Genomic DNA, 12,076 nt, shown 5'->3' with positions numbered 1-12,076 from the left:
TGAGAGCTTATTAGAAATGCAGGTGCCTCTCCCCATTTCTACTGAGTCAGAATCTGCATTATAACAAGAAGCCCCAGTGATTCTTGTGTACATTAAAGTCTGAGAGGCGCTGATCTAAACTGTCTGGTTTGGAATAATTGCTTTTGCAAAATTTTTTTGATTGACTAGTTCCTGGGAGCGATTTTGTGGCAATACAAACTAAAAATGACATGGAAACTTTGCAGGGGCAGATTTTCCTAGAGAGAATCAAATGCTTTTTAAACAAAACATTTGTATTCATGGCACAATAGTGACAGGGCTTGATAACCATGATTTCTTCAACTTAAGTTCTTTTAAAACCTATACCTTACTCAAAGACTAGAGAGAGACCATTCCTTCACAAAATATTTGCAGCCAATGGAAAGATTGGTGTATGACTGAAAACATTTATTCACAATTGATTTTTTTTTTTTTTTTTGAGATGGAGCTTTGCTCTTGTCACCCAGGCTGGAGTGCAGTGGTGCAATCCTGGCTCACTGCAACCTCTACCTCCCAGGTTCAAGCGATTCTCTTGCCTTAGCCTTCTGAGTAGCTGGGATTACAGGCACGTGCCACTACACCTGCCTAATTTTTGTATTTTTATTAGAGATGGGGTTTCACTATGTTGGCCAGGCTGGTTTTGAACTCCTGACCTCAGGAGATTTGCCTACCTCGGCCTCCTAAAGTGCTGGGGTTACAAGCATGAGCAACCGCACCTGGCCTTGAATGATATTTTGATAATGAGACTGACAATGATTTTACCAGCAAACCAACTAATATAAATACACATTTATTACATATTAAACATATGGATGGTTCTAAAAAGAACATATATAAAAGACATATGCTTATTGCAAAATTGATGGGGGCAGAAAAACATACACATAAAAATTATGATATTTCAAGTTCAAAAGATAGTAAGATAACCATATAGTCAAACCCCTCCTTTAAAAAATTACAGGTTGCATAATTTGCCAAGTGAAAGAGTCAAAATTACATTCCTGGACTTCTCTCTCCAATTCTGCTGTTTCAAATTTACTGCCTATTACAGTATAGGATAATGTGCCAGAAAAGTCAATCAAAGGCTACAGATTGTCAGGTAGTGCTACAGTTGTTCTCAAGATGGGAAGATCACCATAGGTCGGAGAAACTGAAGAGTTTCACTGGGAGCCAAGGGCTTGAGCTGGATCAGTTGCAACTCCCCCATCACCCCTGGACGCTTATTGTGGTCAAATTTTTCCATTTTCCTTCACTTTTACCTATAATTTACACTATATATATATATTTATATTTATACACACACCTATATATGCATAATTTATGCTTTCATATCTGTCTCTTCCTGTCCTCTAAAGAATATAAGTTTCACAAGAATGGTAATTTTTGTCTGTCGTTTCACTGGTGTGTCTCCAGTGCCTAAAACTGTGCTTGATACTTGGTAGACACTTAATGAATATTTACTAAATGAATAAACCCATGAATGAGCAAGGAAAATAGTTTCCTAGATTTAAGAATTTATTTATATGGAAAGTAATGAGAGATAAGAAAGGCAGAAGAGGTGGAGGCTGGAATTCAAAGAACCTTGAATACTAATGGAAATAATTTGGTGCATATCTTACAATTAGTAGGTATCATGAAGACAGAATTTTGCCACTGGTTCTCTGAACACATATGGATTCACATTTATGAAATTATGGTATATTTATTTTATTATAACGAATACTTTTTCTCTGAGGTTCTAAGTAATGTAGATGTTTATTTTAATTTTAAGATGTACTGAAAATATTATTTTGCCATGCTGTCTTGTTAAAATACTAGAAAAAAAAATCTCTGGAAGAGAAGTTTTGTTTTGATTTTGTAGATGTATATGCCTCCATTTGTAAGTGATTATTATGCACTTTGAATTAACTAATATTTTAGCAAAGTACAGAGTAAGTCCTGTTGTTACTTATGTTTTGCAAAGGTTGCCTTCATGTCTCTGTGGGCCTCAGTCAATTCAAGTTAGAAATTACAAAATGTTTCAACAAGTCTTTCCTACTCAAAGCAATACATATTTTAATTTTTTTTCCTCAGAAAAGATTGTTTTCTATTGCATTTGGTTGCAGAAAGTCTTTAGTTTTATTGTGTGATAAAAGCAATCAACAAGCAAATGCAAATACACTGGGAACATTTTTAGAATTTTGATTGTTTGGCTTTAACCTCACAATCTCTTTTTTCCCCATCTGGGGAAACTGGTAATATCCTTCTTTTAATTTCACCATGTCTGGAGGATATTTTGTGTTAATAAATTACAAAAGTTTTTGCCTGATCTCACATAGAACACAGATGCCAGAGTGATACACATTTTAAATAACCAATCCCAATACTTTTTGTGATTTCTAAAGCAATTATAACCAGTACAAAGGAGCAAAAAAGGCCTATTCAAAATCTCAGTGGGTGATTGACACTTCAGGTTCAAGATGGCAGACTGAGCATGCATGTTTTCTTCCTGTGAGATCCTGTTTTGTACAATCCAATGAAAAGCAAGGCCAACATAATATGAATAGTGTATCCTTGACTTAGCCTATATGTTGATCCTACTCAGCTTCCTCCCAAGATCTAGCTCCTTCTTAAGGTCCTATGGTCCTTTTGAAATTTTGTGTGTGTGTGTGTGTGTGTGTGTGTGTGTATGCGTATATTCTATAACAGTGCTGAAAAGCAAGAAAGGATTCTATAAGTATACCAAATATTTTGCATAATTTTAAAATTATAGACAGCAGGTAGGATCAGATTGACAAAGGAAATTATAATTTGAAATGGACACAGACAAAGATAGAAGCCAGTTGCAACAGTGAGAACTGTTTTTACCACAGGAACTCCAAACAAACTCAGTATAGGATTGGGTATAAATCAAGAAGGTCCTTGGGGTAATTACCAGGGTAATTGAGCAATAATTCTTTGTAGAGGAGCTCCATCTTTACTTAAAGCCACCAGTGGATGGGGTTTGTTCCAAGTCAAAACCCTGAGTAATTTTCTTTTAATAATGATCAGGACAGGGGGCACATAATGTATTAAGGCCGGAGAATAAAACAGAGTGGAGTTTAATAATAAGTATTGTTCTCCATGGTGGTGTTTTCCTCTTTTATAAAATATGACATCAGAATTATCCCTGAAATTCAGTTTTCGACTTCATAACTTTAGGAATAAAGTCAGCCCATTAGTTTTATTTCTTGACTTTGAAAGTAGGCAATTGTTTAAGATAATCATTTATGTATCATTTTATATATTTTTCAAAGGCATAGTTGCACTGGAAATAAGTTACTTCAATACATTTGTGCAACTTCTTTTGGACACACTGGAGTAGTAAAGTCATGGTAATGCATGCAGTCAAATAATAATGTTATGAAAATAGTCTTAGTTTTAATCATATTAATCTTTAGGTGGTTTCTATTCTCACATGGATTTAAATGAGGCAAATAGACATATTTTATATCAATAAAATGTACTACCAATAAGATGTAACAGACTCAAATTTTTATTCATCAAGCAACATATAATTAAAATATAAAACACTCTTGCATATACAATAAAAAGGAGACCCAGACAAGTAAAATATACATAAGGTTTTAGAGCATCTGATCAATAATTACTAAACTTGTTTAAATAAGTATATACATAAATGATATACATTCTTTCAAACACCTATGGAACATGTATAGAAGTTGAACATATGCTAAACCTCAAAGAAAATCTCAATATATTTCAAAAACTGGAAATTATTTAGGCCAAATTGATTCATCACAATGTAGTAAAACTTAAAAGGGCAACCAAAGAAGATTAGAAAGTTAAGTTGATATAAGAATACAGCAACAGCAATGTTTTCGAATAGCTCCTGGTTAAAAGAAGACACCACATTGAAATTGCAAACTGGCAATAAGTCATAATAAAGAATAGACTATAGGAAATGCTGCCAAAGATGGTACTAAAAGGAAGATGTACATTAGAATAATATGTTAAAATGATAAAGAATGAAACTAACAAAAATGACCAATATGATAAGCCACAAATACTAGAAAGGAAAAAACTAATAAAGGTAAGAAAGTCTTCATGCACAAAAACAACCGAACAAAACCATTACTACGAAAAGATTCATCCATTTCCCTCCACCCCACCTCCCACTCCCCAAAATTACAAACTTCTGGCAAGTCCAAACATGAAAAGAACTCACCACTCTCCTCTCCCTCCTTCCACTCACAGATAATGCACACCAGGGAAGAAACCACTGATCTGATTTTTATCAGCATAGGTTACTTTTGTATATTCTAGCATTGTATCTAAATGGAATTATACAGTACATACTTGTTTTAAAAATTTATCCATATTGTATGTATCAATCAACAATTCTTTTGTTGAGTAGTTTTCCATTGTGTGAATATACCACAGTTTATCTATGCACCAGATGATGGCTCTAATTAACAAGCTGCTATCAACATTTTTGTACAGGGCCTTTGGTGGACATATGTTTTCATTTCTTGCAGAGTCACAGGGTAGATTTATGTTTAACGTTTCTAATAAGCTGCAAGACAGGTTTACAAAGAGGTTGTAATATTTTACATGCCACCGGCAATGTTTGTGAGTTCCAGTTGCTCTACATCCTCCCCAACATTTGTTTTCACTTTAGCTATTCTTGAGAGAGTAGTAGAAGTTACAGTCTCAGGAATAGCTAAAGTGAAACAATTTTTAATTGGAAAAGTTTACATCTCCATTTAATTGGAAGTTTTAATTTGCATTTTCTGATGACTGATGATTTTAAACCTTTTTTTCATGTGTTTATTGACACTTTGAAAATCTTCCTTTGGAAAGTGCTAAAATGGTTTTGCATTTGTAACAATGGCAAATTTGGAATGGAAAGCAGAATGTAAATTAATTTTAAAAAGTACAACTTAATTAAAGAGCCCTCATTAATACTGACCTTGCTGTCTACCAGGCAGTTAGGCACTCTTTCTTCCCTATGAAGTAAATACTATCATTTCCATTTTATTAATAAGAGACTTTTAACTATAACTTGATCAAAAGGGACATACCTAGGAACATTTTTAAAAAACAACTTTAACATGAGTTCAACTTAATAAAATTGTTAATAAAATAAAGTTGTTTAATGAAAGCATTTAATAGGATCATATGTTTATATGAACCTAAAAGAATTTAAACTGTTTGAAATACTTCTATTTTCTGATTGTATTCATCTAAATTTGGTCTTATTTATAATTATTCTTTTCTATAATTGAAACCAATAGTAAGATTCTATTATATATAATAATTTTTTGTTTTAAAGTACTTATTACACAATTCTGCTCTTATAGAAATCATATTTCTGATTGAAGGCCCTATTTAAAATTTTACTAATTATATTACAATAATATGAGAAGAATCAAAACTCATATTACTAAAGTAAATACCATTATTGTTAAAAAACATAAAAAAATGAAGCAGAAGAAAATAAAGTATTATTTAAGAAAAATGGACTTTCAAGTCCATTTAAAGAACTAAAATAAAGAACATTAACTTTCTTTGGTAATCAGTGACATAAAAACACCCTGGGCCATGCTTTTGTGAGGATGATATATTAATAAAAAGAAACATTGCCTCAGCCTTGAACTAGAAGGCCCCTTTTTAATAAATTAGTTTTCTGGTGCCTTCTTCTGGGCAGGCCCAGTGGAGAAATCTGTCTAGTGGGCATTAAACAAGTGGTGATGCAGAAGGCACTTTCTTTTATGTTCCGCCTAACTTTTAATCATCAGTCTAAAAGCTTTTTACAAAGCCGTTGTGGTTGACACAACTATATCAAAGTACAGTACTGTAAAATCTTTCTGAATAGTGCTGGGGTAAGGGGATGGGGAGTGAGTCAGGAGCCCAGATACCCTGTTTACCTTCATTAGGGTCTGGATAGCTGGATTCACGTTACCAAAACTGACCATGCCTTTCGTGAGTGTGTGTATGTGTGTGTATGTATGTGTGTGTTTATGTGTGTGTGTGGTTTCTCTTGCTATACTTTCTGATGTGAGTGAGTACACTTTTTATCACTCCTTGGAGGCAAAGCTCTGTCTTCTCCTCCTAATGACCTCAGGACACAAGTAACAATTATCCTTGACATTGGTATAAAACTCCAGATGTTTAAAAGCCATATATATATTTATGGATTTATGAGCACCTGCTTCCAGCTTTTTGAAGTCAATTTCAGATTTGAGGTGGGTGTCTGAGACCTGAAGAGTACATGGTTTAGCCAATGCCATATTACCCAATAAAGTAGAATTACTGGGATTAGAAGCCAGGTATCCTCACTTTTTCCTAAACGGTACCAAGCCCTCAGTGTTAGACAGCCTCTTCTAGTTGAATGCTTTTCATTGTGTGTAGGATTGGGATTGGAGAATTTATTTGGGAAAGGCCATTTCTCTGAAGCATTCCAATTTTGTAAAGTACTAAAAAGTACAATTTCTATTATAAATATACAGCAGGGAACAAAGTGTTTATACTTTTTAACTTATGTAACTTTTTCTTTTACTTTTTCTATTTTAACCTGCTAATCACTTAATTTTCATCTTACATCACCAAGATTGTGTAAGTTAGAAGACTAAAATGATACTTTCACATTAACATTTAGGATTTCCTTATTTTAACACAATTTTTGTAAAATCTAGGAAATTCTGAAGCATGAGGACACATAAAAGGAAGCTAATGAGTTTTAAAGGTCTATTGATCTGGACTCTGTTATTTGTTAGCTGTTTCATTGTGAAGATGTGATTTAACTTCTTTGACTCTTGTTTCTCTCACCTGTAAAATGAGAATAGCAATACCTGACTCAAACAATTGTCAGGATGTTTAAAAGCCATCATATAATTAAAACATCTAGCATGGTGTGTAGCTTATAGGTTTTCAAGTAATGGTAGCTACTATTATTATTGTTATTTTTGCTAAGTTTCTTTTAGCCAGCATTTTTTTCAATAACACATGCATTTGCATACATTAGAATATTTTTTAAGGGCACTTTGTCTTTGGGGTATAATTTATTTGAACTCCTCAGAGTGTATTTGAAACATAATTATTTATTTATCAGATGAAGAATCTGAGGCATAAAGAGTTCAACTGTTTTGCCCAAGGGTACTTGGCAGGTAAGAATTAGGATAATGCTAAGTCTTCTCTTTCTTGGCCAATAGGTGTACATTGCCCCATAGGTACTTCCATGTATGCCTATGGAAGAAAATGTCTACCAAATTGATTTTTTTATACATACCTTTTAGGTCTCAAAAACATCTTCTACCATATTGGAACAGGAAAAAATGAAGACAATGAGCATATCCTCTTACACATGACTTCTATTGAAATGTTTCCAAATCTTAAGTGCTTTAATATTTGCTTTGTTCCTTATCAACTTTTACAAACAAATCTTTAGAAACTGCTTTACAAAAATAATATATTTTCCCATTTATTTATATGTTCGTTGCTTATCTCCATTCACCAGAATGTAAGCTCCAAGATGGGAGCAATATTTGTCAGTGTTTTTTCATTTCATTGTATATCCTTAGTACTTTGAGTAATGAATAGACGAGTGAATCATATAGAATTTAGTAAGTATAAATATGCAAAAGTAAAACTTTCAATTTAACATACCTGTCAGGCCTCTGAGCCCAATCCAAGACATCGCATCCCCTGTGACTTGCACGTATATCCGCCCAGATGGCCTGAAGTAACTGAAGAATCACAAAAGAAGTGAAAATGCCCTGCCCCGCCTTAACTGATGACATTCCACCACAAAAGAAGTGAAAATGGCCAGCCCGTGCCTTAAGTGATGACATTACCTCCTGAAATTCCTTTTCCTGGCTCATCCTGGCTCAAAAAACTCTCCCACTGAGCACCTTGTGACCCCCGCTCCTGCCCACCAGAGAACAGCCGCCTTTGACTGTAATTTTCCTTTACCTACCCAAATCCTATAAAACGGCCCCACCCTTATCTCCCTTCGCTGACTCTCTTTTTGGACTCAGCCCGCCTGCACCCAGGTGATTAAAAAGCTTTATTGCTCACACAAAGCCTGTTTGGTGGTCTCTTCACAGGGAAGCGCATGACAATACCCATTTTAAATACCATATATAATTTTTTTACAAAAATGTGATAATGCTGTTTTGTAATAAGTTCTTTTTTAAATTTTAACAATATAAAGGAATATTTTTGCATGTCAATAAATATTTGTCTTTTTAAATGTATGGGTAACATTTCCACATACAAATATGACATTATTTTTTGTTGTTGGGCATTTACATTGTTTTCAGTTGCTCTGTATTAAAGGCAAAGCTTCAGTCTTTGCATATATCCATAACACTTTTCTTTGGCTGCATTACTAGAAGTAGAGTTTGCATTTCACTTATTTTAATTACAAAAATTGCCAAGTTGTCTTCCAGAAATATGCTGCTAATTTATACTCTAAGCAGCATTGTGGAGAGGGTTCGTTTTCCTGAACTTTTAACCTCACTGTCAGGCCTCTGAGCCCAAGCCAAGCCATTGCATCTGCTGTGACTTGCACGTATATACGCCCAGATGGCCTGAAGTAACTGAAGAATCACAAAAGAAGTGAAAATGCCCTGCCCCGCCTTAACTGATGACATTCCACCACAAAAGAAGTGAATATGGCCGGTCCTTGCCTTAAGCAATGACATTACCTTGTGAAATTCCTTTTCCTGGCTCATCCTGGCTCAAAAAGCTCCCCCACTGAGCACCTTGTAACCCCCACTCCTGCCTGCCAGAGAACAACCCCCCTTTGACTGTAATTTTCCTTTACCTACCCAAATCCTATAAAATGGCCCTACCCTTATCTCCCTTCGCTGACTTTTTTCCGGACTCAGCCCGCCTGCACCCAGGTGAAATAAACAGCCATGTTGCTCACACAAAGCCTGTTTGGTGGTCTCTTCACACAGACGCGCATGACACTCACTAATATTTTCTTTCATTTTAATTCATATGGTTATTTTAAAATCTTCACAAATTTGGTAAAAGTGGGATCTTCTTTTATGATTTGCATTAATTTTATTACAAATGAGCTTTTACTGTTTTCTTATGCTTATTATTTAATTTGTTTTGTTAATTTTTCTCTTGGTACTCTTTCTTATTAAGCTATTAATAGGACAAAGTAGAAAATAACTATTTCTCAAATTCTTTTGATTTGTAAGACATCAATTGAAAAAAAGAAACCCAAACCAGCATGCCTACTTCATCCTGTGTTGTGAGACATGGCTATGTGTTTCTAGGGTATTCCTGTTTCCTGCGTAGTAAGTAGAAAGTGACTGGGTAAAAAATAAAAACAGTAAGATGGATTAAAGCCAAACAATGGAAGAGTTAAACTTTATGCTAATGAGTTTTGACTTGAATCAGCAGGCAGTTACTATAAAAGAATGTACAATTTAGCCATCCTAAGTTGTTATATCTTGATGAGTGAATAGCTTACTACTTTTGCAGCAATTTGTAAAATTGCAATTTTTGCAAAAATTATAGTTTTTAAAGTAATTTTTCTGTTAACAAGGATAATTTGGACAGGGTAGTAGGAAAAAGATCAACTTAAAGTTTTTCTTACCTTATCTCATTTCTCCCACCCAGAATTAATGCCACCCTCCTTTCTGTTCCCTTGGTACTTTCTTCCATTATAGCACTAGCTACATGCAATTGCAGCACGTAACATCAATATTATTTCTGTATGCATCTGTGGTGTCTACTGTAAGGCACAACTCAAAAGGGCCTTTTCTGTTTTGTGTGTTCTCTTCCTATTGAATGGATGGTTTGGTTCAATAAAGTTGTATTAACATCAGAAAAACCAACTGCATTTCTTGTCTTGTTGGCCAGAACACTGATTCCTCTCATTCCTCTCCATAATTACTTGAAATGTGGATTTGGTTTAGCTAATCATATCTTTTCTCATTGTAGTTAACTAGAAAGAAGAAATTACAGTAACAAGTAATTGTTTCTTTATAATTGTTTAAAAGTTTACTTCTGGTTGAGTGCTGAAGTGCTCTTCTTACTCTGCCTTATTAAACAACTGTATTTTCTCTTTCAAAATGTCATTTTGTGAAAGGATCAAGAATACTACAAAAATGATAGAATCTACTATATGGCACTGTGCTTGTAGAAGTGTTATGCTTAGTTAAAACTGAGATACTCTGCCGGGCGCGGTGGCTCAAGCCTGTAATCCCAGCACTTTGGGAGGCCGAGACGGGCGGATCACAAGGTCAGGAGATCGAGACCATCCTGGCGAACACAGTGAAACCCCGTCTCTACTAAAAATACAAAAAACTAGCCGGGTGATGAGGCGGGCGCCTGTAGTCCCAGCTACTTGGGAGGCTGAGGCAGGAGAATGGCGGGAACCCGGGAGGCGGAGCTTGCAGTGAGCTGAGATCCGGCCACTGCACTCCAGCCTGGGCGACAGAGCAAGACTCTGCCTCAAAAAAAAAAAAAAAAAAAAAACTGAGATACTCTATATGGGAGGAGAGCTCATATTGATTTGGGGCATATAGCACAATGTAAAATGAAATGATAGAAAGAAACAATGCAGAGGAAAGAAAACCTATTGATTTCTCTTCTCTTGAGCATGAACCCACACATAGCTACTCAAATGTTTGTGCCTTATGGTATTGGAAATAAATAAAACAAAATAACAGCCATTGTAAGTGATCTAGAAAAGTCTCATTCTGAGTAATACAGCAAAGAATTCCTCTTGACTTAACTGTGTCTATTTCTGTAATGTTTTAGAACTTTCTCCCCTAATGTTAGAACTGGGACATTAATAACTAGATAAATCTTATATGGAATTAATTGTGTTACTTCAGAAGCAGCTGCTAGATCACACACTCAGAAATTAATACTTAGCAGCTTAAAATTTTACCTTTTCTCCCTTGATGTGTGACTTTGGGATTCTTAACCCCAATGCTTTCTAATTTGCTTTTCTGTAAATCAGGAGTTCCCCTGAGGGCCTGGCATGCTGTATTTGCACATGGTTTTTGCAAATAAGTGTTGAGAATTCAAGTTAAACATGAAAGAGGGGTTCAAGTTGTGTTTTTTTTTGCATTTCTAAACTTCCAGGCTTCAACTTTCAGGCTTCAAGAAAGCTGCTCAGTATGTCTTTCCTAAATATATTATTACCTAATAGTGATTACCTTCCCTCTGTGTATTAAAAAGTATATAGTCTTAGGAGTTTTGTCTTTTTTTTACTGTATTTCAGAATATCCTAGGATTGATTTAAAATGAGGCAAATAATCTGTAACTTTTTGTTTGAATAAAGAATTCAACATCTTCATGGTATTACTGTTGCATTTGTGTATAAAGGGAGGAAAAATGGAATGCTCAAGGTGCTCTTCTGACTTAAAAAAAATCACGGCCGGGCGCGGTGGCTCACGCCTGTAATTCTAGCACTTTGGGAGGCTGAGGCGGGTGGAACACGAGGTCAAGAGATCCCGAGACCATCTTCACCAACATGGTGAAATCCCATCTCCACTAAAAATAAAAATTAGGCTGGGTGCGGTGGCTCATGCCTATAATCTCAGCACTTTGGGAGGCCGAGGCGGGTAGATCACGAGGTCAGGAGATCGAGACTATCCTGGCTAACACGGTGAAACCCCGTCTCTACTCAAAATAGCCAGGCGTGGTGGTGGGCGCCTGTAGTCTCAGCTACTCGGGAGGCTAAGGCAGGAGAATGGCGTGAACCCAGGAGGCAGAGCTTGCAGCGAGCCGAGGCCATGCCACTGCACTCCAGCCTGGGCGACGGAGTGAGATTCCATCTCAAAAAACAAAAACAAACAAACAAACAAAAAAATTACATGGGCGCCAGCGCGCCTGTAGTCTCAGCTACTCTGGAGGCTGAGGCAGGAGAATCACTTGAATCTGGGAGGTGGAGGTTGCAGTGAGCCGAGATCCCACCACTGCACTTCAGCCTGGCAACAGAGGGAGACTCCATCTCAAACAACAACAACAACAACAACAACAACAAACCACTAGTATTTATATATTTTAGGAAACAAGGATGCCAATTTGATTATTATTACCA

The sequence above is a fragment of the Rhinopithecus roxellana genome, chromosome 17, assembly GCF_007565055.1.
Source record: "Rhinopithecus roxellana isolate Shanxi Qingling chromosome 17, ASM756505v1, whole genome shotgun sequence".
In the NCBI taxonomy this organism is placed as follows: domain Eukaryota; kingdom Metazoa; phylum Chordata; class Mammalia; order Primates; family Cercopithecidae; genus Rhinopithecus; species Rhinopithecus roxellana.
Note: the sequence above shows the minus strand (reverse complement) of the source record.